At 43.0% G+C, this 27,634-nt stretch overlaps 1 long non-coding RNA gene across 3 annotated transcripts in view; it reads left to right on the plus strand.

Moving 5' to 3' along the window:
• The first annotated feature begins 238 nt into the window (after positions 1-238).
• The window catches only part of LOC143659483 (uncharacterized), a 43,463-nt gene continuing 16,067 nt past the window's right edge, over positions 239-27,634 (plus strand). For 2 of the 3 annotated variants that reach the window (XR_013163578.1, XR_013163576.1), the window contains exons 1-2: positions 239-7,352; positions 15,558-15,659. This is a non-coding gene — a long non-coding RNA (uncharacterized LOC143659483). Of the gene's footprint in view, positions 14,103-15,557; positions 15,660-27,634 lie in introns of all 3 variants that reach the window. The other variant, XR_013163577.1, reaches the window with a different exon arrangement.

Consider the following 27,634-nt stretch of genomic DNA (forward strand, 5'->3'; position numbering starts at 1 on the left):
GCTTTCTTAGGTCTGGAATGGGTCCGGGGAACCTGCATTTTTAACATACCTAAGCTTACAGCCCACTGAGTTAAGCAGCCACGTGGGCTCGTTTGAGGAAATGAAATGAGCCTCTTACCATTTCCCTGTGGTGGCCAGGCCTGGAAATCTCACCCACTCGGTATTTGGAGCCATCTCCCCCAACATGGGGCTGGCTGCCTGCAAGGAGGGCTGGGGCGGGGGTGGGGGGGTGGGGGGACGCAGGGGTGTCGGCTCCTGCCTGGCTGGGGACGGCGAGGTGGGCAGGCCGCGTCGGATGTGGCAACAGAGAGGGCAGGTCTGAGCCTCCTTGGGGCCTCATGGCCTGGAAACGCCCCCACAGCGAGCAGCTGCTGTTTCCTTTCGTTTCCTGGTGAGAGAGCTTGGCCTGAAACTTGTGGGGCATGAGGGGTGTGTGGGGGGCACTGCCCTGTTTGTTTCTGACTTGGCCTGGAAGCCGTGATGCCAAAGTCACAAATATATCCGGCTGTCGCTCTTTCACAACTCCGCTTTGGGGAATGGCAGCTGCCAAACCTCACAGGGGACAGGTACACGATGTTTTCACCAGGCCTGACAAAGATGATGATTCAACTCGCAGGTTTTATTTTCCAAGTGATGTGTAAAGGGGCGTCCCTGTTCCACCCTCACCCCCATCCCCAAGCCCTGTCTCCCCAAGGGAGGGGCAGGATGGGGGGTGGATGGACGCATTCATTTTTAATAGGCTTTTACTTTTTAAAATGTGTTGTGGCTGCATCAGAACGCCTCATTTAATTCAGTGCCAAGCAGCACCAGGCAACAGCCTGGTAAAGCAGCCGGGCACCTTGGCTCTGGAGCCAGACTGCTGGCTAGAACCACAGTGCCACTGTTTAGGCAAGTCTTGTGGCTTCTCCGCACCTCATGTTTCTCATGCATAAAGTGGGGCCAATAATAATGCCCACCCCAAAGGGCTGTCGTGAGATTAATTGTGCCTAGGACAGTCCCTGGCACATATCAAGTGCTTCCCTGGGGCCAGAGGTGCTGTCTGACAATCACTAGTGGATCCAGAAATCTCTGCTTGATTCAGTGGGCATTTGTTTGGCCCCTACTGTATGGAAACCATTGCACTGGGGATGGAGAGGGGAGATAATGTAAGATCCAATCCCCATGTTGGAGGATGGTTGAATTCAGGGAGCGTTGGTTAGTACCGTTAGAGCAACTCTCTTTGGGAGTACAGACTTTTTCTCCACAAACTCGGAGAGGCCGAGTAGGGGCTGTGCTGGAGCAGAAGTGTGGAAGCCTTGGGAGGAAGTGATGATTCAGTCTGACCAGGAGGCCAGGGGAAAGCCCCATTCACCCCCTCACTCACTCACTCATTCATGCACAGGGTTACTTCTTTTTGACCACAACTGATTGGAGCATCAGTGAGAGGACCAGGCAAGCAGAAGGCTCACTCTTCTGAAGGGGGCTGGCACAACACCCTGCCCAGTCCAGATGCTCAGAACTTGATGAGGCAAACTGAATCAAATCTCTCTCCTGAGGTATATAAATTAATCCTATGCGCAGGCGGCAGCAGAAAAAAAAGGAGGGTCACTGGAGCGAATACTACAACTAGCACTAGGTCATGGGAACAGTAAAGAACTTACCCTAAATGGTAGCAGTGACGATAGTGACACCAAGCTTTTCTGCTTTTCCGTGAAAACTGCCTGGCAGTGCAGTCTTCTAGAGACCCAGAGAGGCAAACATCTTCTGAGAAGGGTCCCAATGACATCTCATCTGCCTTTGAATTCCGAAGGCGAACCCTGCATCAAGACCCTTGGATGCCAGCAAAAGAAATGGACTCTAGCCAAATTAGGTAGAAAAGAAATGCATGGGAAGGATGTTGGGGGACCTACGGAAGTGACCAGAAGGATGGAGAACAAGGCTCAGAGAACGGGCAGGACCGCTGGGTGGCCAGGCAGCTGGTCGGTCCCTGGGAGCAGGGCTATGCCAACATTCCCTTTTCCTGCTGTCCCCAAACATCCCCACCAGGACCATTGGCCACCGATACCCCAAACGAATTCTGAGCTGTCCATTGAGCTCTTTTCAAAGTCCCCTTGCCCGAGGCTCAAAGTCCCAGAGAGTCCAGTTCACTGGGGCTGGTTGGAAGAGTGTCTGGCCAATTTTGAACCTCCTAGTGGTAGAGAGGGTCCTGCATACTCCTGACACTCACCCTCTGGGTCCCAGTAAGTGTCCTGTCAGGAAATCAGTGCGTGTGGGGGCAGGGCAAGGGGGAGAGTGGTCTGGAAAGCACTCAACCCACCCTACAAATAGGGGCGTTCCCACCAACAAAGGCCCCGTGTGTGCCTCTCCCTTGTGCCCTGGAGGAATCAAACTAATCTTGGGTTGAATTTTGCTCTAGAGTTTGAGGACCAGCTTGCGTCAGAAGCCCTGGAGTAGGGGTTGCAGAGCATTTAAGGTCTCTCAGAAGGCTCCTGTGGGGATGTGGCCAGGCAAGTCTGCTCAGAGCCGCCTGGGGGTGGGGAGGAGACCTGAATCACGGGCTGCTGCCTTGCTATGGGCCTCTGGGGTGTAGGGTATTCACGGCTCCACCCAGGCACCACAATACCCACTTCCCTCAACATCCCCCACCCACCCAGCTGCCTCCTGCCTAGGCCCTTCTCCCTCCCTCTGTAGGCACCAGTGCTTTTGCCCCAGAACTCCTATAAAGAGGAAAATGTCAGAGAGAGAAGAAAAAGGAAGCGGGAAGGAAGGAAGAAGGAAGGGTCCTGGGAGCATGAGGGAAGGTTGGGTATCAGCTCCAGGGACAACCATGGCTGGTTTTTGCCTGGAGGCCAACAGTGAGGAATTCTGATGGCTCAGAAATCCCCACCCCCCACCCCGAGCCTCTCCCTGGACAGACCGACTTAGTGATTGAGTCTTCAAGGGCCGAGGCAGAGGCAGGGGCCTGGGAAACTGGAGCTGTTGTCAAGGCTGCTTGGTAGACTAGGTCCCCGGGATTCCCCATTGTAGCCCCCACCCCGGCCTGCCCAATGCACCCTCAACCTTCCAAGGGGAGGGGACTACAGTCATTTCTGGATCCCGGACTCTGTTCTGTCGCGGAGACACCTCCCCTCACAAGTGGAACAAGGTTAAGCAGGAACCTATGCCAGCAGCTCAGTGATTGTGGGTCACTCCCTGGCCTCCCCCAGGAGGATTTGCCATTTCCAAGGGGCCCAGTAGACTGGGGGCCATGCTTCCCCCAGAGCAGTGACTCTGAGGGTGGATCCAGGCTTGTGATGAGCATTTGTCAAGTTTGGCTGCCTGTCGTCCTTTACCCCAATTTCCTTTTTGTGGCATTCCTTCTGCCCACAAGTGGGCAGCTTTGGGAGTAGAGATCCCAGGGCCTGGCTCCAGCTATGAGAGCTGGAGAGTCTGAGCCTCATGCTCCAGGGAGCCCCCACCCGTTGGCTGTTCCCTCCTGGGACTGATGCCGTAGGAGGAGCCCTGGAGAAGGTGCTGCACAGGCACAGGTCCGACTAGATTCCTCCGGCCCCAAGTCCGGGTCTGTGGATCCTGCCTCCCAACCCTATAGTGTTTCCTACTCCTGCCTCCTTTCTGAGCCTGGTCCCCCCAGCCCCCGACCTTCCATGCTTCCTCACTCTTAGCTTCGTTCTATTGCTGGGAACCAAGAAGTCTGGTTCCTCTTGGTTTGGGGAAGAAGGTCTTCCTCCTTGGCAGTAGGGGACCACCCACGGTGCCGCAGCCTGTCCTCCCCAGAACCCCAGGCTTGAGACTCAGGATCAGGGGACTGGATGTCACCTGCCGTCCTGAACCATGTTCCTTCTTGCTTGGGCCTGTGAGACACACCCATGGGTGAGGTTTTCTCTGGGCAAGAAGGCATTTCCTGCTCTGGGGGCCTGCTGGTCTAGGCCCTGGGAAACTCACTTTCTTGGCAGAAGCGGCTCATCATATCTCTGTGGGTTACCTGGGGCTGAGTCCCCGGTAAAGATCAGAGAATAAGGCAAAATCCCCCCACAATAACCTCTTCTAGAGGGATGGTGTCCAAAGAGGGTGTATGCCTGGTACCCTTGGTACTCCGACTTCCCTTACAGCACCCCTACCCTGATGTGGCCTCTTGACTGTCCTGGAGAAGGAGATAGCACAAGCAAAGGCATGGAGATGAAAAAGAGAGCCTTGTTTGATAGGCTGAGAACGTCCTCACTGTGTCCCAGATTATGGGGAGCCATAGAGGGTTAAGGAGGAAGGGAACACCACGATTGGGTCCATTCATTTTCTCATTCCTGGTGCCTCCACTGTGCTGGACCTGTGTCAAGGACTGATTAATAATGATGACAAATGGATGAATAAAACAGTCCTGACCTTTCTGGGCCTCTCAGATCACTGTGGAGGGTGGGGGAAGATCAGGGTCACAATTCAGTTCAACATAGGGTGATCAGGAGGCAGCGTAGCATGGAGCAGACTCCAACCACTTCTCACCCCCTCCACTGCTGTCACGCTGGTCCAAGCCACCCCGTCCCCGTCCCTGGACTGCTGCTCTGGCCTCCTACCTGGTCTCCATATACCTGTCCCAGGCTATGTGCTTGGTGTATTTCTCTTGGCTACACCGGGGTATGGGTTTTTCGGGCTGAAGATCATAGAGGTGAAAGTGCCGTCCTCATCCCATCACGTCCAGGCGACAGAGGCGTCAGCGTGTCCTGGACCACCTGGCCAGAGCAGTGTGGGTCACGCGTGGGAGCTGTAGGCTCTTCCCTGCCCCTCCCGGCTGCCCACTGGAAGAAAGTCAGCGCGTGCGGCCCTCGTGGAAGGAAGGAGGGATTGGGCTCTTCACGGGCAGGGGAAGCTGCGCAGATTATTTGGAATTCTTCTGCACAGGAGGTGTATGTATTTCTTCTCCATTTATTGACTTTTCCAAGCACGTATTTATATCAGTATAGACTCGTGCATATTGTTTTTATATTTTGGATTATAATCCAGTACAATTTTATTTATTTTATTGCTCAAATTATTCCACTTGGGCCTTTGGGGGCTCTTTCAAGTGGCTGCTGGGTTCCTTTGATGCACCTTCATCATTATATGTGTGTATATGTGAGTGTGTTTAGCACTTTTTACTGTCTTCTTGTTCCCCTTTTTTAATGGATTGTTTGCATCTTATTTCTTAATAGTTGTTCTGTTTATACTCTTGATGTTTATCTTTTGTCCGAGTCTTTTGATGGGCAAAGGATCTTCCTTTTTTTTTTCACATGGGCAGGCACTGGGAATCAAACCCGGGTCCTGGGGCACTGCAGGCAAGCGTTCTTGTCTGCTGAGCCACCGTGGCCCGCCCAAAGGATCTTACTTTTAAAAGTCAAATGTATGAAAGTTTTATTTATACTTACTACTTCTGTGGCTTAAGAATTTTTTTGCTATTCGAAGGGCTAAGAATTTGAATACTTAAAAATATCTAAAATATATCTTCTAAAGGTTTGTTTTTGATATTTAAGACCTTAATCCATCTGAATGGATTTTTGTATAAGGTGTTGAGACAGAGATCCAATTTTGGTCTTTTTTCCTTGTGAATAATTGGGTCCATTTATTGAATGTTTCCTCTGTACCTCACTAATCTGACTTGCTACTTTTGTCATATACCGAAAAGAAAAAAAAAGTTCACTAGTATTTAAGTCCATTTCTGGGTTCTCTTTTCTAAGACTTCCTATTAAGTCCTGATGTCAAGTAGGATAGTCTCCTTCCATCCCACTCCCCTGACCCTGATGCTGGCCTGTTCTTCAACAGAAAAACTCTGGCCATTCTCAGCTCTTTGCTCTTCCATATCAATTTTAGAATCATTTATAAAAGTTCACTGGAAAACCCTGTAGATTCTGATCAGAATTCCACTGAATCTACAATCCACTTGGGGAAAACAGATATCTTTAGAACATTAAAATGTTCTCCCTACCCCAAAAGGGTGCATCTTCAGAGGATTCTTGGTAAATGTTTATCAACTAGTTCTTGGAAAAAAAAATGCATTCATACAGATTCAGACCTTTTGCTTTTATTGATATAAAGGATATACAGTACATCATTAAAAAATAAAATACACAATACTCTTTATTGTGAAGTCCATAGAGTCAATCGATTCTCACAGAAAGCTTTTATTGATTTTTGCTGAACTCTTGTATATGCAGCCAACCTACTGTTGCAGTGATGAATGAGTGTAGTTCCGATATGAATGTTTGTTGATGTTTTCACTTACATTAACATCACTTACTAATGTCTTACATTAGTAAGACAGCAACTGCTGACATTTTAAGCCTGATAATTCTTTGTCATGGGGGAGCTGTCCTGTGCCTTTATAAGTTACTTAGCAGCCTCCCTGGCGTCTGCCCCCAGATGCTAGTATCAGTCCCGCCCCGACCCCCTGCAGCTGTGTCAACCAAAAATGTCACCGGAATGCCAAATGTGCCCTGCAGGCCTGACTGATTCATTTATCTAATATGTGTTTTCGTAATGTGAAGATCCCAGATAAAGGTGGGGACGTCCTGGGCTGGTTGAAAGCTGAATACCATTTTTAAAAACCAGCAACATAATTTAGCTAAGGACATCCAGAATTCTAAGAAGCCCCCATCCCCCCAGAGCCACAGATCCCACATAAAAATGTTCAGATCTGCGTCTGAGCACTTGCTATTTTAAAAAGGGATTGACTTTGCTTGCTGGACTTTTGCTGACCCCTGGTGGTCATTTCTCCTCATGGCGAGTTTGGTGAAATCCCAATTCAGCTTTACCTGTCAATCAACCAACAAATCGAAAGGTTAAAACGATCAGAATTGCCTTCCTCAGATACTAGAAAGCAGTTTTGTGGCTCCCAGATATCCAGGTGGAACCTTAGGAAAATCGTTTGGGATCGGAACTGGCATGAGCTGGCATAAGTAGTGACTTGCCAGTTTTCTTAGGACGTATCTTAGTTAAAATTTTTAGGATACCCACTTTGCTCCAAGCTTTCCCATCTGTCCTATGGCTAAAATTCCTATTTGGAGTATATTTATAATCTGTGATCAAGTGCACTTGAATTCATTTTGTGAGGATATTTTGGAGAATTTCACACTTGGTGGTAATTCAAAACATTTGGGGTGCCATCAAAAGGGGGCGTCTTGTATTAAAGCAATGTTTTTCAAATTGGTCTGATCATAAGAAACATCAAAGATACTTGTTAAAAACATAAATATAATGCATTAGGTGTAGGGGACCCCTCCCCTTTGTTGACCATTAAGAGCAAGGCAGCCTGGGAACCTGTGTCGTGGTGTGTCAGCTGTTGCTATGGTGACTTGGTCTGCTGGCTGACCTTGATGATGATGCCTGCCTCCCTGAGACTCAGTTTTCAGGTTTGTGTCACCTCTCTGTCCATCAGGACACGCCTTTTGGTCTGTTCTCAACTGGACCCATACTGGGAGCACATCTCACTGCTCTGTTTCAAACCCTCCAGTGGCTCCCCGTTTCTCTTGTAATAGAAGCCAAAGTCCTTGCATTGGCTCACAGGACCTCTGTGACTCCTTCCCATCAGCCACATTGGTCTTGTCCCTGTTACTCAAGATTACCAAGAATGTCCCACCTCAGGGCCTTTGAACCACCTGTGCCCTGTAACTGGGATACTCTGTCAGTCTGGCTCCCTCTGTTACCTATCCCCTCAGAAACCCATCCCATGACCCTTCCCAGCTTTTTTTTTCCCTGGGTATCTGCCATTTAGTTAACCTCCTATATACATATTTTACCTCCCATATTTTCATTTGATGTTTTGTCTACCTCCCCTAATAGAATGCATATTGCGCTAGAGTGGGCATTTACTTTTAATGGAGAAATTCTTTATTACTGCAGACATTAAATGGCAGGGTGTGTACATTAGAAATAAGTCAAAGTAAACCTGCAAACCAGATATGTCTCACTGTCTTTGGAAATGGGAACGTTATCTTTAGAAAACCATCTATAAGCTATTATATAGTTGTAAAAAATATTTTATAATTATGGGGGAAAAAAGTCCTCTCTTATCGACTCAGCATGCAAAGCAATATCATAACCTCACATCTTGGTTTTATAGGCTCAGATGCGATCCGAAACGTGTTCCCCTGCTTGTTATCTTAAGGGTTTATTCAGTCAAATTAAAAATAAGTGCAAGTCAAGATCACCGTGTCCCCTCACTTCTGCCGTGCACTGCCCAATAAAGATGGGTTTTATATTTTCAAAATCTATGAACAAACACATGAAAAATCAACAGGAGCTCCTGTTTATGAGTGCACGACTTCAGCTGGAAAGGCAGCTAATGATGCAGAAAGAAATGAGGGAAAGACAAATGGCTATGCAGATTACTTGGTGTCAGGAACTCCTCAAATATTTTGGGACTTTCTTTGGCATTGCAGTCATCTCTTTAACAGCTGGAGCAGTAGAAAAGAAGCAGCCAGCTTTCCTCTTCCCTATCATTCCTTTAGTCTTTGTCTTCACCTACCAGTATGACTTGGGCTGTGGAACATTTCTACAAAGAATGAAAGGTGAAGCAGAGAGTATGCTGGAAACAGAAAAGAGTAAGTTGCAGCGGCCAGGAGGAATGATCACTTTTTTTAAAAAAAAAAGCTTTTAAATTGTATAATAACATATATACAAAGCAAAAAAAGAAAAAAGCAATAGTTTTCAAAGCACTTTCAACAAGTAGTTACAGGACAGATTCCAGAATTTGTCATGGGCTACCATACCATCATCTCAGATTTTTCCTTCTAGTTGTTCCAGAATATAGGAAGCTAGAAGGAATAAATATTTTTTTTATCATCACAATCAACTTTTTTTTTCTTTTTTGTGAAAAATAACATATATACAAAAAAGCCATAACTGTCAAAGCATAGCACAACAATTAGTTGTAGAACAGATTTCAGAGTTTGGCATGGGTTACAATTCCACAATTTTAGGTTTTTACTTCTAGCTACTTTAAGATACTGGAAACTAAAAAAAGATGTCAATTTAATGATTCGGCACTCATATTCATTTGTTAAACCCTACCTTCTCTGTATAACTCCACCATCACCTTTGATCTTTCTCCCACTCTTTAGGGGTATTCGGGCTATGCCCATTCTAACTTTTTCATGTTGGAAGGAGCTGTCAATAATGTGGGATAGGGGGAAGGAACTAGCAGATGTGCTGGAGAGGCTGGGTCCTCGAAGTTTCAGGACTTATCTGGTCCAGGGACCCATCTGGAGGTTGTAGGTTTCTGGAAAATTACACTAGTGCATGGAACCTTTGTAGAATTTTATATATTGTCATTGTGAGGAATGATCACTTTTTTTTTTTCAAAGAGAGAAAGAGTTTATTATTACACATGTAGCAGGATAACAGACAGCCTAATGGCCCAAAATCTGTCTCCTCAAGTTTAGGGGGTTCAAGGTTTTTAAGGATTTTAGCAAGAGGAGATGAGGTCATTTCGGATAGTTAACGTAAGTCGAAAGGCGGGGAGGCAGAGCTAGCACTTCAGTACTAAAGATAGAAACCAAAAGGAAGAAGTAGTTAATGGCTGACTACTAGCTTTAGGGCCTTTACTCCACAAAAGAATGACCAGCTCTTGCAATCACAAAGGTGCAGGATAAGGGCTTTTTACACTCATTTCAGATATCAAGGCAGCTGGACTGCAATTCAGAGATCTCAGGTATTTCCCTGTCTACTCCAACATTCCAGAAAGCTATATAAGTTTTTATATAGCAATTTACTAATCAAAATCATTCCTTAAATCCTGATTTCTCGGTTACAATTCCTCCCTGCCCTTGGACCATTCCCCAGTCCTGGGGTCTATCTGGATGACCGTTTCTGGCTACTTCCTGCTGACAAAGGGGCACTGACCCTAAGCATTTGGGAAGTGGAACTTCTTAGATTGTAGTTGGATATATTCTTTCTCCCTGAAGATAAACTTTAAATCTTTGAGGTGAGTGGGGCCACAGTTACCTACCTGAAAGAAGATTTCTGAAGACAAGAGGTTAAATCAGAGATAGCCACTGTTTTATTTTTTTTTTCAAGACAAAGGGCACCCACCAGATAAGCGGAAGCAGGTGAGTGTGGTGGCTTTGCACAGTGACAAAGATTATGTAGGCTGCCTGATGTACTTGCCCCCTCCCCCTGCTCACCTGCTCCCCATTGGCTGGGAGTTGTGGGCTTACAATCTTGAGTGTGAAAGCTAATCCAATTAGGAAGACACACAACCCTTGAGCACAAAAGCTAATCCAATTAGGAAGAGACACGACCCTCCCTTAGGAAGGTTTGAGGTTACAGTTACAGCCCCCTTCTGAACATGGATTCAGGAAAATGGACAGGCCTAGAGGAACTCGAAACTTAACTTGTGCTTATTGGGAGTTAAAGAAGGAACCAGGATATAAAGGCTGGGCAAGCAGGTCTGAGCCATTTTGTTTCCTGAGAAGAGGCCATTTTCCCTATTTCCCTCATAGGGATTCATGATGATGTCTGTCTCCTGGAAACTGGTCAGTTTCCTTTCCTTCAGAATTCTCAGCTGTCTGTTTTCTCGTATTGGTCCTGTAAAAGAGACTAAGAGAGACTCTTTTTATTCTATTATGATGTGCCCATGGTTTTGCTCCCATCAGCTTGACAGAGGAGTGAGTAGTTAATAAGATTTAGGAGCAAAAGAATGAACTGATGAAATCAGTTGTTATTCTTGGAGAGTCCAGTATCTTTGGGTTTCAGAGCTTCTCTGGCATTCGAACAAACAGGATGTTAAGTCTCTTGAAAACAGACTTGAGTAAAATTTTAGAAAGCACAGTATATCTTCAGGGTTTCCAGGAACACAGGAACACTGTTGGTTGGGGTTTGCCATATTGCGGCAGTTTGTATTATCTGGTTGAAACTTGCATAAAAGTAACCCCCAGGATGACCTCTCAACTCGATTTGGAATCTCTTAGCCATTGAAACTCTGTTTCTTTCACCCCTTTTGGTCAGTTTACCCATGATGTCAGGGCCAAGCTCATCCTGGAAACTTGTGTCTCACAGTGCAGTCATGTCCCACAATGCCAGGGCCAGTTATATTTTATGCTGCTAGTGCCAGGCTTACACCCCTGGAAATTATGTCCCACACTGAGGGGAAGCTCAGAGTTTGGCTTAGAGAGAGAGACCACATTTGAGCAACAGCAGAGATTTTTCTGGAGATGGCTCTTAGGTACTAATCTTAAGTAGGTTCAGTTTATTATTATAGAAATAAGTTTCTTAAGGGCAAGCCTCAAAATTGAGGCTTTGGCTTATTCAATTGGGAGCCCTTCTTGCTTTAAAAAAGTGTCAGGAATTTCCCCAGGTGAGGGGGCTTAATAGTTCTATCTTTCCCAGTCCCGCAAGGGACTTTGCAAACACTTTTTCATTTTCTGCCCCAAATGCTCTGAAATGCACCATTGCATAAAATTAACTTGTATACAGCATTAAGATTTTGTTCCTTACTCCAGTTTCCGTAACAAATAAAGCTAAATTACATTGTTTAACTGACTAAACAGATTAGATGGTGCAAATTTTGGACAAAATAAACATTTTTATTTTATCTCACACACAAATTAAAGCTTTGAAATACAGACAATATTATTCTTTACCTTGTATATTGAATTTCTTTAGTTTTAACCAGATCAGTTTCATCACATCTTTAATTTGAGTTTGATCTTTCTCAGACACTTAAAGATGCTTAAAGTTCCAGGAAACTACTGGGCTTTATATAGAGAGTAAACACCTCAGAATTTAATGACAACAGTTAACACTCACAATCTGAGCTTAAATAAAGCTTCTTTCAAAATAAAAACATTAGACAGTTGTTTTATGTTAGGAAACCATAGCAGTTTTGTTTTGTTTCACTTTTATACGTTTACTAGAGTTATGTTATTTAACAAATAAATTATAACATATATATATTTGTTCAACCTTTCCTTTAAAGTTGAGCACATATACTTTTAGAGAAATATTAGAGCAAAGCAGTGCAAATGACGATGTGGCTGTTTCTATGATCTGTAGCCTTCTTAGAATAACTAAAACCGTGACTAACACATACGATTACATAACATCATTCAGATTAGTATCAGGATATAACATTAACAGTGAGAAGATTGTCAAATTTTTAGGAATTTATACAATCTCTAAATATATGAATATTTTATCTACACAAATTTAATGAGCAACAAGATAGAAAATTCCTTTTAACTGTCGCGAAACCAGGGACAAGGCTGCAAGCCTCCAGGAACGTGTTACGCAGAAACAAGAACAAACCGGGGTTGAGGCTCCCAAGTTTCAGGAAGTAGGTTTTATTCGTCTATGGCCATAGGGCTCATCCGAGTGGCCTCTGAAAGTCTGAGCCCCGAGCAGGGGTTGTTACAGGGTTTTAAGGGAAGCACTTGGCTACCTGTCAATATACAGAAGGGAAGGGGTCTCTGCGGGAATTTTTCTTATCCTGCCTACGTGCAGTTTTAAACGTCCCTGGGGTAAGGGAGACTTCTCAAAGGGAAAATGGCCTGAGTAAACAGGCGCCTGCCTGCTGTGAGAGGAAATGGCTTGGGCAAACATGGGCTGCCTGCTACATTCCCCCCTTTGATGCTTGCCCATGCCAGTGGACAATAGCATCACCTATGGCTCATTCTTTTTTTTTGTTGCAGGTGTTAATATGTCCCAGTTTGAGCTGGGCGTGGGAAACAAGGTAGCCATGCAGGGTTTAGGCCCCTGCAAAGTTGGAGGGGGGTGAGGGTCTGTGCTCCACTTCTGTTGGCCTCAAGTTTTCTCCTGATGGCCCCTTTGTGACTGTGCCTATCTTAGGTTGTTCCTTTCCTGAGGAATCTTACCCATCTTTGGCTAATCAGCCATCCTCCGGGGCCAAGCAGGGTGATATGAAGTGTGCAAGTGAGGGAGGGGCAACGTCCCCTGAGATGGTCTGACCTGTTTCCCTGACAGCCTACGCCCCCTGGCCTCCATGCCCAGCACCTGCCTTGGGATTCCTTCACCTGCTGGCGGGGCCCCGTTTCTGGTCACATGTTTCAGGGAACCCAGTTTTTTTCCCTCCAGTGAGGGCCCAGCTCATAGCTTTGGGCACAAGACAAACTGCATGGCACTCGCTCCCAGGAGGCCTCCATCTCAGCACAGCCAAGAGCTCACCACTGATCTCGTACACATCGCACTACCAGGTGGACACCGGGAAACGTGTTGGATTCAGTGGGGGGTAAAACTGTGCATGCGTTGAAGGTCAGGTGGACTTGGGAACTGTTTCCCTTTCTAGGGGTTATGGTGATAGCCTTGCAGCCCTAGAGTAGTGAAAACAGCACTACTGAACCTGGCGAGGTGGGATTATAGCGTACTGGGGGACCTTCCTTTAGGGTGCACACAGAATAATGCAGGTCTAGAACTGCCCTGGAATGAATACTGGGTATACTTTTCATCTTTTCCCCAACATAGGTGGTCTTGAGGCATGCCTGGCATGCATTGCTCCCCTTGGAAGGACTTATGGCCATGCTGAGCAGAAACAGAGGAGTGAGGAGCATGGTACTGGCTATGGGAAGAGAACATACAATTAGCCTCAGGGAAGAAATGCAGGCACACACTCTGGGCAGCGGCTAGGAAGGGGGAAGTTATCTGGGTAAGAGGGAGCCCACCAAATTAGAGTAAAGTTGGTTTGGGGGAAGAACTCCAGGTGGCCTATTTCCAGGAGGGCTAAAACTGCTAAACGAAAGACAAATGCAAAGAGCAAGAAAAGACAATTAGTCCACAGACCCAGCAGGCCGGGATGTCCATGCAGTGATTCCTTAATCTTCGGCCATGCGTAGATCAGTCAGCTTCCGTGGTGACAGAGGCAGGGCTTGGGGGTCTCCTCAGGCTTCAGCCGTGCGTTGACTGGCTGCTTCTGGTGAGCTAGAGCAGGGCAACGTCGGTCATTCAGGCGTCAGTCTCGGGCTGGCCAGCTGTTGGCAGCTGCGATGGAGAAGGGTGCAGTGGCTTCCAGAGAATGGCGAGCATCAGGTGTTCAGGGTCAGGGGTCATTCCCTGGGATCATCTGCGGTGGCCGTTATGACCCTAGAAGGGTAAATTTACAGGATGATCTCCACAACTCTGACAGCTGTTGGAGTTACTAAAATAACACAGTAAGGACCTCTCCACTGAGGCCAGAGGGAGGTTTTTTTTTTTTTTCTCTTTCTCCACTCTTTTACCCACACCATGTCCCCTGCCTCAACCTCATGTAAAGGAGGGTAGATGCTAAAGAGTTAGGGTACTGCCTTCAACACCTTCCCTTTTAGTTCACCTAAAACTTTCCCTAACTTTGACCATAATTTCCTTTTCCACAAACCTTCAGCAACTTACAATACTTGTTCATTTTCCTCGTTTTGTAACAGTCATTTATTTTATCTTAAGACAAAACTACTTCTTTTTTCCTTTAAGTAAAAACACTCCTTTATATCCTTCATACTTAAGTCATTACTTCAAACAAACATTTTACCACGTACAATTACCATCAAAATCAAATTTGTCAGGATAATGTTAAATATTGAAATGCTTTAGTCAGTGCATATTTGAAACATTAAGCTACAATTTTTAAAATAGGAATTAATGGGGTATATCAAGACTTTAAAAAAAAACTGTAAGGATAAAACTTGCAAAGAAGGAGGTTCTCAATAGTAAACAGCTTCCCCAATTTAAAAGTATGAAACATAAAACCAAAGGGGAGCCACAAATTTGGAGTCAAAGATAATGGAGTTTGGCCTAATCCCTTTGTCTGGAAGAAAGCAACTAAATGAGGGTACAGAGGTGCCAAGGAAGCTGGACGTAGGTCTTCTGTCTTGCCAGGAGTAGGAGCACTATTCACTCTACAGTAGTAACTTGGATTACATTTTTCTTCATACATTCTCTTTATCTCATTATTTGACAAAACGTTAATACTTTTTCGGTTGACCCCAGTTTCCAGCAGGGCTTGGAACATGTCTCTGCGGGAAATCCTGTTACTGGCATTGGGGAACCATTTCCCATTATATCTTTTGGCTTTTTTTTTTCCTTCCCCTGTATTCCAGTCTCCCACGTCTCCCAGCTCTGCCATTTTAAATGAGACACTGTTAAGTGAATTACCTGTTTCTCCTAATAATAAAGTCACTATCAAGTGTTTATATGCTAGAGGTGCTGTCTTAATGATAGCATTCTCTGTGAAGCACTGACAGGGAGGAGGTACAAAAAGAAAAATTCCTACGGAGACACCTCCCCTTCTGTACATTGGCACATAGCCAAACACTTCCCTTAAAACCCTGTAACAACCCCTGCTTGGGGCTCAGACTTCCAGAGGCTATTTGGCTGAGCCCTATGGCCATAGACGAATAAAACCTACTTCCTGAAACTTCGGTGCCTCAACCCCGGTTTATTCTTGTTTCTGCGTAACACATTCCTGGAGGCTTGCAGCCTTGTCCCTGGTTTTGCACAACATTTCTGGGGGCTTGTCCGGGATTGAGAGGCTGGTGATGTCCTCACCTCCCTCTCCCGTGGCAGTGGCATTGCACAGACCAGAGATCCAATGGAATCCAGTGCTGGCAATGGGGCTTTTCCCTGTCTTTCAGATTTCTGACCTCCCCATCCAGGGCACTCATCACCGTCGCAGTGGCGACGGATCCGGGGCAGCTTCTGGACTCAGGTTCCTTGGAGCACCTCCTGTCTGACTGGTAAGCACCCAGGTACATCAGTTTCAGCCCACTCATAAAAGGCTAAGGGAGCCCGAGTGGAAGGGGACTCTCCGAGTACCAGTCTCCAGTTGGAGAATCAGGGGAAACTGAAGTGTTCAGGTTTGGTTCCAGGAAGGGTGGTGTGGAAAGGGTGCTGGAGTGTGTGTGTGTATGCGTGTGAGTGACAGGAAGTCCTGGGCCATAGGAGCCATGCACCTGGCTGTGATTGAGTTCAGACCCTGCGGTTCCTAAGGCCAGACCAAACAAAGTGACAGTTTGTTCAAAACCCTTTGTTGTTTGTCTGTAAGCCCTCTCCCTAATTGTTGGCATTACCAATATGGGAGGGGAAGTCAGTAAGACACTGTTGCAGTACATAATGTGCAACTTTAAGAAAGCTTTTATTTTGCATGAGGAAGAACAAAGGAATGTCAATAATGCATGGTATTGAAAATAGTAATTTATATTTTAAAACTTTAACTTATGTGTGAGACTAAAGCAAAAAATATTCATTTGGTACAAAATTTTTTTTTATTAATTAAAAAAATACATTACAAAAAAGAAACACAAACATTTTTTTTTTTAAATGGGCAGGCACCGGGAATCGAACCTGGGTCCTCTGGCATGGCAGGCAAGCGTCCTTGCCTGCTGAGCCACTGTGGCCCACCCAACACAACCATTCTTAACATATGATCATTCCTTTCTACATGTATAATCAGTAATTCACAATATCTTCACATAGTTGCATATTCATCATCATGATCATTTCTTAGAACATTTGAATCAATTCAGAAAAAGAAATAAAAAGACAATAGAAAAATAAAACAAAAACAGAAAAAAAAATTATACATACCATACTCCTTACCCTTCCCTTTCATTGATCACTAGCATTTCAAACTAAATTTATTTTAACATTTGTTCCCCCTATTATTTATTTTTATTCCATATATTCTACTCGTCTGTTGACAAGGTAGATAAAAGGAGCATCAGACACAAGGTTTTCACAATCACCCAGTAACATTGTGAAAGCTATATCATTATACAATCATCTTCAAGAAACATGGCTACTGGAACACAGCTCACATCTTCAGGCAGTTCCCTCCAGCCTTTCCATTGCATCTTGGATAACAAGATGATATCTACTTGATGCATAAGAGTAACCTCCAGGATAACCTCTCGACTCTGTTTGGAATCTCTCAGCCATTGACACTTTGTCTCATCTCACTCTTCCACCTTTTGGTTGAGAAGGTTTTCTCAATCCCTTGATGCTGGGTCTCCGCTCATTCTAGGATTTCTGTCCCACGTTGCCAGGAAGGTCCACACCCCTGGGGATCATGTCCCACGTAGACAGGGGGAGGATGGTGAGATTGCTTGTTGTGTTGGCTGGAGAGAGAGGCCACATCTGAGCAACAAAACAGGTTCTCTTGGGGGTGACACTTAGGCCTAATTTTAAGTAGGCTTGACCCATCCTTTGTGGGGTTATGTTTCATATGAACAAACCCCAAGACTGGGGGCTCAGCCTATAGCTTTGGTAGTCCACACTGCTTGTGAGAATATCAAGAATTCAACTTGGGGAGGTTGAATTTTCCCCCATTCTCACCATTCCCTGAAGGGAGCTTTGCAAATACTTTTCCACTCACTGATTGAATCACTCTGGACAAAGCAACAAAATCTCATGTCCTACCCAAGGTTCCATGTACTTATGTTGTTCAACCAACTATTTACATAAGTTATGTTAGGAAATGCACTAGTCAAAATATAAATTTTGTACCAAATAAACATTTTTTGCTTTAGTCTCACAAATAAGTTGAAATTTTTAAATATTAATTACCATCAATTTTCAGCACCCTGTAGTAATGACATTCCTTTGTTCTTCCTCATGCAAAAACATTTTTAAAATTTGTACATTTAGTCACTATTATTATACACTCTAGGCATTCCTAGATTATACCATCTCAATCTTTATCGTCTATCTTTCTTTGTGATTTCATTCATGCCCCCAGCCCTCCTCCCTCTATCATTCTTACATTCAGCTTCATTCAGTGTTTTAACATAATTGTGTTACAGTTAGGTAGTATTGTGCTGTCAATGTCTGAATTTTTATATTCAGTCCTGTTCCACAATCTGTATCCCTTCAGCTCCAATTACCTAATATCTTACCCCATTTTTATCTCCTGATGGTCTCTGCTACCAATGACATATTCCAAGTTTATTCACTAATACCAGTTCATATCAGTGAGACCATACAGTATTTGTCCTTTTGTTTTTGGCTAATCTCACTCAGCATAATGTCCTTAGGGTCCATCCATGTTGTTACATACTTCATAACTTTATTCTGTCTTACAGCTGCATAATATTCTATCGTATGTATATGCCACAGTTTGTTTAGCCACCCATCTGTTGATGAACACTTTGGCTTTCCATCTCTTGGTAATTGTAAATAATGCTGCTATAACCATGGGTGTGCAAATGTTCATTTATGTCCTTGCCCTCATGTCCTTTGAGTAGAGACAGCATATATATGGGTCCTGTTTTTTAATCCATTCTGCCAGTTTATGTCTTTTGATTGGGGAGTTTAATCCATTAACATTTAGTGTTATTACTGTACGGGTAGTACTTTCTTCTACCATTTTGCCTTTTGGATTTTATATGTCATATATAATTTTCCTTCTTTTTACCTTTACTCTTAGTCTTCCTTTCTACACTCTTCTCCGTACCTCTCTCTTCTGTCTTTTCATATCTGTCTCTAGTGTTCCCTTTAGTATTTCTTGCAGAGCTGGTCTCTTGGGCACAAATTCTCTCAGTGATTTTTTGTCTGAAAATGTTTTAATTTCTGCCTCATTTTTGAAGGACAGTTTTGCTGGATATAGAATTCTTGGTTGGCACTTTTTCTTTTTAATAATTTAAATATATCATCCCACTGTCTTCTCTCCTCCATGGTTTCTGCTGAAAAATCTACGCATAGTCTTATTGGGCTTCCCTTTTATGTGATGGATTGCTTTTCTTTTTTCTATTTTCCCTTTTCTACTTTCAAGATTCTCTCTTTCTCTTTGACCTCTGACATTCTGATTAGTAAATGTCTTGGAGTACGTCTATTTGGATCTATTCTTTTTGGGATACGCTGCACTCCTTGGATCTGTAATTTTAAGTCTTTCATAAGAGTTGGGAAATTTTCAGTGATAATTTCTTCCATTAGTTTTTCTCCTCCTTTTCCCTTCTCTTCTCCTTCCGGGACACCCACAATACGTATATTCGTGTGCTTCATATTGTCATTCAATTCGCTGAGTCCCTGCTCATATTTTTCCATTTTTTCCCTATATTTTCTTTTTCTTGTTGGATTTCAGACGTTCCGTCCTCCAGTTCACTAATCCTATGTTCTGCCTCACGAAATCTACCATTGTAGGTTTCCATTGTTTTATTCATCTCTTCTACCGTGCCTTTCATTCCCATAAGTTCTGTGATTTGTTTTTTCAGACTTTCAATTTCTTCTTTTTGTTCATTCCTTGCCTTCTTTATATCCTCCCTCAATTCACTGATTTGGCTTTTGATGAGGTTTTCCATGTCTGTTCATATATTCTGAATTAATTGTTTCAGCCCCTGTATCTCATTTAGAATTGTTGGTTTGTTCCTTTAGCTGGGCCATATCTTCAATTTTCCTAGTGTGATATGTTATTTTTTGCTGGTGTCTAGGCATTTAATTACCTTAATTAGTTTGTTCTGGAGATTGATTTCACTTCTTTTACCTAGGGTTTTCTTGCTGGATTAATTTGTTGTCTGTCTGTTCTTTGATATTCAGTTCAACTTTTTTCTGGACCTCTAGCTTAGGTTTTGTTTAACAGATGAGAATTTTTCAGTTCTTGTTTTCTTGTTTCTTGCCCTGTTTGTATGGTGCCTTTTCCCCCAACCCTTCAGAGGGTCTACTTAGATATTATAGATAATAGCCAGATTTTCCCAGACCAAACTGGCCTCCTATCAAGAGGAAAGAGTCCCCTGCATTGGTTTTCCCTGAGGGTGAGACCCAGCAGGTTGAAAGACTTTCCTGTGAAGTCTCTGGACTCTGTTTTCCTTATCCAGCCCAGTGCTTGTCTGCCTGCAGGTTCCACCAGCATAAGATGATGTGGTACCTTTAATTTTGGCAGACTCTCCCCGCTGGGGATGTGGTGGAGACAGAGGAGAGGTTGTAGGCTGGTTTTAATGGCTTCAAATTACTAAGCCCTGGTTTCTCAATTCCTTGAGGGTGGGATTCCACCTGAGTTGGGCTTCACCCCTCCCCTGGGGAAGGCACAGCCTCCAGACAAGCCCTCAAATGAATTTGTTTCTGCCTATGCCTGGGGCAGTTGCAGCCTAAGAAGCCCTGCCACTGTATCCAAAGGCAGTCAAGCCTTTGTAGAAACACAGCCACAAAAATCTCTGTTTCCTTTTTTTTCCGTCAGCCCTGCCCCCTTGGTGCTGGGACAAAAATGAGTGACCTCTGCTTTGACCAGGTTCACCTGAGCTGGGGGCCTATGGTTAGTAGTCAGAATTTGTCGGTTAGGCTCAACCCCTGCTGCTGGTAAAGTCTCTTTCCTTTCCCCTCTGGGAAGCAGTCTGTGGGGGAGAGGTGCAGGCCACCACGGCTTGGGGAACTCATGGTTCTGGGGGGGCTCGCAGCCGGTCCAGCTGGTGCAGACTGGGGTACACTGTGTGTCTGGTCACTGACATGGCCCCAGGAGCTGTTCTGTACTGTTTCTGGTTATTTAGAAGTTCTTCTGGAGGATGAACTAAAACGCGCACATTGCTAAGCTGCCATCTTGGCCCGGAAGTTCCTCCGGTACAAAATTTATATTTTGACTAGTGCATTTCTTAATATAACTTAAGTGGACAGCTTAATTGAACAGCATAAGTACATGGAGCCTTGAATAGGGCATGAGATTTTCCAGGTTTGTCCAGAGTGATGCCTCGATAAATCCCAGAAGGATTTGAATAGTGAATAAATAAGTATTTGCAAAATCCCCTTAGGGGAATGGTGAGAAAGGGGGAAAATTCACCTTCCCCAAGTGGAAAATTCTTGATATTCTCACAAGCAGTGGGGACAACCAAAGTGTAGGAGCCAACGGGTTAATAGAAAACCTGCGGAATTTATTGGGAGTGAGTGGCTTCAAAGTGGCCTTGAGGAGGTCTGCTGCAAACAGCAAGCTCCTGGCCATGAGCCTTATGTGGGGACAAAGGGGAAGAACATGTTCTGCAAACAGACTTGTTTTGTTCCTACTTTCGCACACCAAGTATGGAATGTTCCCTTTTTGCTATCCAGATATCCGGGAGGCTAGATTGAAAGTAACAAGAGAGCAAGGGAGTAATATACTGAAAAACAGTCTTGGTCAGCAAAAGAGCTGTAAGAAATGATATAAAATAAAGCAGCTGAAGCTCTTCGGGGCTGCAGTCATCTTGTCTGTCTTCTGTGTGTCTGTGTGACTCATTCCGCAGGAAGTGTCTGTGTTTCTTATTTCGCAGGGTTGCTGAAAGATTGCAACACCAAAGCAATAGGCTGAGCCCTCAGTCTTGGGGTTTGTTCATATGAAACTTAACCCCACAAAGGATAGGTCAGGCCTACCTAAAATTAGGCCTAAGAGTCACCGCCAAGAGAACCTCTTTTGTTGCTCAGATGTGGCCCCTCTCTCTCTCAGCCAACATGACAAGCAAACTCACTACTTTCCCCCTCTCTATATGGGACATGACACCCAGGGGTGTGGACTTTCCTGGCAACATGGGACAGAAATCCTGGAAGGAGCTGGGACTCAGCATCAGGGGATTGAGAAAACCTTCTCACCCAACGGGTGGGGGGAGTGAGATGAGACAAGGTAAGGTGTCGGTGGCTGGGGGATTCCGAGCAGAGTCGAGAGGTTATCTTGGAGGTTATTCTTATGCATTAAATAGATATCAGCTTGTTAGTCAAGATGTAATGGAGAGGCTGGAGGGAACTGCCTGAAAATGTAGAGCTGTGTTCCAGTAGCCATGTTTCTTGATGATGATTGTATAATGATATAGCTCTCACAATGTGACTGTGTGATTGTGAAAACCTTGTGTCTGATGCTCCTTTTATCTACCTTGTCCACAGATGAGTAGAACATATGGAATAAAAATAAATAATAGGGGGAACAGATGTTAAAATAAATTCAGATTCTTTTTTATACCGAGGGAACAAATGGCCAAGTAACCAAAAGCCCGATTCTTTGAAATTCACGTAAGCAAAGTTATAAAAAATCCATTTATATTTCTTACTAAACTTAACCAGCTTCTTAAGTAAAATGTTTGAAGCATTAGCATATTTTAATTTTTCATACTTTATGTAAGTGTTATTGTTAGCAGGCACATTGCTTAGTCCATCTAGTTAGGCTATCTTAAGAGGAATTTCAAGACTGTATTTACAAAACTAGCTTAATTTATCAGTGAGCTTATACGGATTTAGGGAGAACACACCCAAAAGAATAAAATTTCATTTGTTCAATTCAAAATTTATCATAAAATTCCTTTTATCGGAGGTTGAAAAAAACCTGTTTTCATAATATCTTAAAATACAAACAATTTTAAAAGTACATTGTCTATCAGGTTCTAGAAAATGCACCACAATTGTTTAATTTGTCCCAAATCTAAATTCAGGAAAACTTTTCCTTCTCTCAAAGATCTTTCCTTTTACTCACTGAAATTTGGTAATTAGATTTCATTCAGTTACTCCTATCCCAAGACTATTTATGTATTAATTATGATCTGATTCTTACCACTACAAAGGTACTATTAACAAACATAGTCTATTTTATAGCATTTTTATGCTTACCATTTCTAATTTCTAGGCCCAGTAAAAAATAATTCTGAACCATACCTGACTATATCTTTCTATGCCTAGAAAGAGGTGGCCTGCACCTCTCCCCCACAGACTGCTTCCCAGAGGGGAAAGGAAAGAGACTTTACCAGCAGCAGGGGTTGAGCCTAACCGACAAATTCTGACTACTAACCATAGGCCCCCAGCTCAGGTGAACCTGGTCAAAGCAGAGGTCACTCATTTTTTATAGTAATTACAAAACTAAGGTTTTGAATCTTGCCATTCAGAGAATTTTTTCTTCTTTTTACTCTTTTACTTCAGAAGTACCAATTTATTTATCTATATCAAGCACATAATTATTTCTAAACAGTTCAAATAGAGCTCTGTAAGAATTTTCTTATAAATTTCCTGTTGCCATCCAGAGGTATGAGAATATACATTGAAAATGCATATAGACACAAATAGAGAATTAGTTACCCAAAAAACAGAAATACAACAATCCTCTTGAGAGGGACAAACAAAGGCTTGAATCTATTATCTCATCCCATTTCTACCTTTTGGCAAAACAATTCTAACTGTAATATCTTTAACTATAATGGTAATATTTTCATTTTAAATCATATTGAGGCCAGACAATGTTACAGAAATAAAACCTTTTTTTATAGACTCATAACCAAAATCCTTTCAATTGTCAATACAGCCCAAAGCTTCCCCTTTTAAAATAATTTCTGTAATCAGTAACCAGTTATGAACATTTGACCAATATAAATGCAGGAACACATCAATTAATAAGTAGGCGGAACACACCAGCTAACAAACAGCCATTAAATGCCTAAAACAGACATTAACTCTTACTATAACTGGGATATACACTGGCTAACATTTAGAATTTTGTTGAGGATTTTTGCATCTATATTCATTAGAGAGACTGGTCTGCAGTTTTCTTTTTTTGTAATGTCTTTGTCTGGCTTTGGTATGAGGGTGATGTTGACTTCATAGAATGAGTGAGGCAGCTTTCCCTCCTCTTCAATTTTTTTGAAGAGTTTGAGCAGGATTGGTACTAATTCTTTCTGGAATGTCGAGTCAATGTTGGTTGTTCATGTCTTTCTGGAAAGTTGTCCATTTCATCTACATTGTTGAATTTATTAGCATAAAGTTGTTCATAGTATCCTCTTATTACTTACTTTATTTCTGTGGGGTCAGTGGTTATGTCTCCACTTCCATTTCTGATTTTATTTATTTGCATCCTCTCTCTTTTTTTTGTCAACTTCACTAAGGGTCCATCAATCTTACTGATTTTCTCATAGAACCAAGTTCTGGTTTTGTTGATTTTCTCAATTGTTTTCATGTTCTCAATTTCATTTATTTCTGCTCTAATCTTCATTATTTCTTTCCTTTTGCTTGCTTTGGGGTTAGTTTGCTGTTCTTTCTTTACTTCTTCCAAGTGGACAGTTAATTCCTCGATTTTTTCCCTTTCTTCTTTTTTGATATAGGCATTTAGGGCAATAAATTTCCCTGTTAGCACTGCCTTTGCTGCATCCCATAAATTTTGATATGTTGTGTTTTCATTTTCATTTGCCTCGAGATATTTGCTGATTTCTCTGTAATTTCTTCCTTGACCCACTGGTTGTTTAAGAGTGTATTGTTGAAGCAGTGTGGACAACCAAAGCTATAGGCTGAACCCCCAGTCTTGGGCTTTGTTCATATGAAACTTAACCCCACAAAGGGTGGGTCAAGCCTACTTAAAATTAGGCCTAAGAGTCACCCCCAAGGGAACCTCTTTTGCTGCTCAGATGTGGCCTCTCTTTCTCAGCCAACACAGCAAGCAAACTCACTGCCCTCCCCCACTCTATGTGGGACATGACTCCCAGGAGTGTAAACCTCCCTGGCAATGTGGGACAGAAATCCTAGGATAAGCTGGGACTCAGCATCAAGGGATTGAGAAAAACCCTAGAATGAGCTGGAACTCAGCATCAAGGGATTGAGAAAACCTTCTCGATCAAAAGGGTGAAGAGGGAAATGAGACAAAATGTCAATGGCTGAGAGATTCCAAACAGAGTTGAGAGGTTATCCTGGAGGTTATTCTTACGCATTAAGTAGATATTACCTTGTTATTCAAGATGTAATGGAGAGGCTGGAGGGAACTGCCTGAAAATGTGGAGCTGTGTTCCAGTAGCCATGTTTCATGAAGATGATTGTATGAGGATGTAGCTTTCACAATGTGACTGTGTGATTGTGAAAACCTTGTGTCTGATACTCCTTTTGTCTATCTTGTCAACAGATGAGTAGAACATATGGAATAAAAATAAATAATAGGGGGAACAAATGTTAAAATAAATTTTGTTTTAAATGCTAGTGATCAACGAAAGTGAGGGGTAAAAGGTATGGTATGTATAATTTTTTTTTCTGTTTTCATTTTATTTCTTTTTCTGAATAGATGCAAATGTTCCAAGAAATGATCATGATGATGAATATGCAACTATGTGATGATGTTGTGAATTACTGATTATATATGTAGAACAGAATGATCAAAATAGGAATGTTTGCGTTTATTTGGTGATTTTTTTTTTTTGGTATTTAAAAAAATAAAATAAAAAATTACAAAAAAAACAAAGTGTGTTGTTGAGCCTCCTCATATTTGTGAATTTTCTGGCACTCTGTCTATTATTGATTTCCAACTTCATTCCTTTATGATCTGAGAAAGTGTTTTGTATGATTTCAATCTTCTTAAAATTATTGAGACTTGCTTTGTGACCCAGTATATGGTCTATCCCTGAGAATGATCCATGATCACTTGAGGAAAAGGTGTATCCTGCTGTTGTGGGGTGTAATGTTCTATAAATGTCTGTTAAGTCTAGCTAATTTATTGTATTATTCAAATTCTCTGTTTCTTTATTGATCTTTTGTCTAGATGTTCTGTCCATTGATAAGAGTGGGGAACTGAAGCCTCTAACTATTATGGTAGATGTGTCTATTTCTCTTTTCAGTGCTTGCCTCATGTATTTTGGAGCATTCTTGCTCAGTGCATAAATATTTATGATTGTTATGTCTTCTTATTGAATTGTTCCTTTTATGAATATATAGTGTCCTTCTTTGTCTCTTTTAACTGTTTTACATATGAAGTCTAATTTGTTGGATATTAATTATTTAGCTACTCCTGCTCTTTTCTGATTGTTATTTGCATGAAATATCTTTTCCCAACTTTTCACTTTCAACCTATGTTTATCCTTGGGTCTAAGACGTGTTTCCTGTAGACAGCATATAGATGGGTCCTGTTTTTTTATCCATTCTGCCAGTCTTTTGATTGGGGAGTTTAATCCATTAACATTTAGTGTTATTACTGTACAGGTAGTACTTTCTTCTACCATTTTGTCTTTTGGATTTTATATGTCATGTATCAAAAAAACCTGTTCCTTTTTTTCTTTTTCCATCAGCCCTGCCCCCTTGGTGCTGGAGCAAAAATCAGCAACCTCCACTTTGACCAGGTTCAGCTGAGCTGGTGGCTTATTTTTAGTAGTCAGAATTTGTGAATTAATTCCACAATTGGAGCTTAGTTGCACTCAGCCCCTGCTGCTGCTGGTAAACTCTGTCCTTTCCCCTCTGGGAGCAGCCTGTGGGGGAGGGATGCTGGCCGCTGCAGCTTGGGGAACTCACAATTCTGGGGGGGGCTCACAGCTGGTCCAGCTGGCCCAGACTGGGGTATGCTGTGTGTCCGGTCACTAACATGAACCAGCAGTTGTTCTGTACTGTTCCTGGCTATTTAGTAGCTGTTCTGGAGGACAAACTAAATCCCACACCTTGCTAAGCTGCCATCTTGGCCGTCTCCCATTGGCTAACATTTAAACAGGCTTACTTAACTACATTAAATACCAATTAATTGTTGGATTACTCATTTCTTAGGAGTATAGACAACAGCAAATTTAGGCCAGGGCCTCAAACCCTGTACAGAACCCACATTGACTACATCAATCAATAATTAAATAGACATAAAACACTTAACATACCAATTTAACAATTAACCAATACCTAGGTAACACTCTGGCTACCACTTAAACAGGCCTACTTAATTTCATTAAACACTAGTTAATTGTTGGGTTAGGTCAGGGCTTCAAATCCTGCGCATTACGGTACCCAAAATCAGAAGGTGTAGAGGTCAGAGCAAAGGGATCATTCTGGAAGATGACCCAGGCCTAGGTCAAGGGAACTCAAACCGCCTTTTTCCTTCCTAATCCATTTCTGCTCTGATGATCCACTCTCCCAGTCACATGTCCTGACCTGGAACTGGAAACGGTTTCTCTCTTTGAAACTTTTTTAAGGCGCCAAAAATTGCTGGCGTACCAGAAGAACAGAAAAACCCTGGTGGCCGAGCCTCTAGACTAAATTAAGTCCAGCAGGCAGAAAAGGCTCAGTTACCTGGCTCACCTGCTCTGCCCGGGCTCCAGAGATTCAGGTGTTCGTCCTGGAGGGTCACCAAATTGTTACTGAACAAAGGCTGTGGATTATTTTGCCCAGCATGCTCAGTAACCAATTTCTGAGATACTGGGGTTTCAAAGAGAGAGAGAGTTTATTACTACACATGTAGCAGGAGAGTAGACAGCCTACCAGCCCCAAATCTGCCTCTCTCCTGATCACTGTGGAAAGCCTTGGAAAAGCCAGAAGGAAACAGAAAATTCTTCATAATCACATTTACCCACGGACTCTCAAAGCACTATATTGTTGACTTGAACCATGGGTTCTACGGTTTTTTAAATGTAAGATTTTGATACACAGATTTTATTTTGAAATATTAAAATACAGGGTGAGTTCTCTTAAACTATTTAAAAATAAAATGTATAACATTTATTATAAAACCATGAAGGTACTCTAAACACTTTCGAGAGTTCCTCTGTATTCACGTGTATTACAAATATTTAAATGCAAAATTAACAAGTCATATTTTGAAATCCTAGAAACAAAAACAAACAAACAAAAAAGCAACCAAAAAGCAAGTGCAGCAAAGGGCAGTTGGACAGCAATTGCTCTGGACTTCAGAATAACCACATTGACCGAGAAATGAACAATGATTGCCCCTCCAGCTCTAAGGAAAACGTAAGGATTTCATCCTCGGCGGTCCCGGGGTCTGAAAGAGGCAGGTTTGGATGTGACATCTGAAGGCCTGAGGACAAAACTCTCATTGCTGCTT

Source organism: Tamandua tetradactyla, chromosome 16, assembly GCF_023851605.1.
Source record: "Tamandua tetradactyla isolate mTamTet1 chromosome 16, mTamTet1.pri, whole genome shotgun sequence".
NCBI lineage: Eukaryota > Metazoa > Chordata > Mammalia > Pilosa > Myrmecophagidae > Tamandua > Tamandua tetradactyla.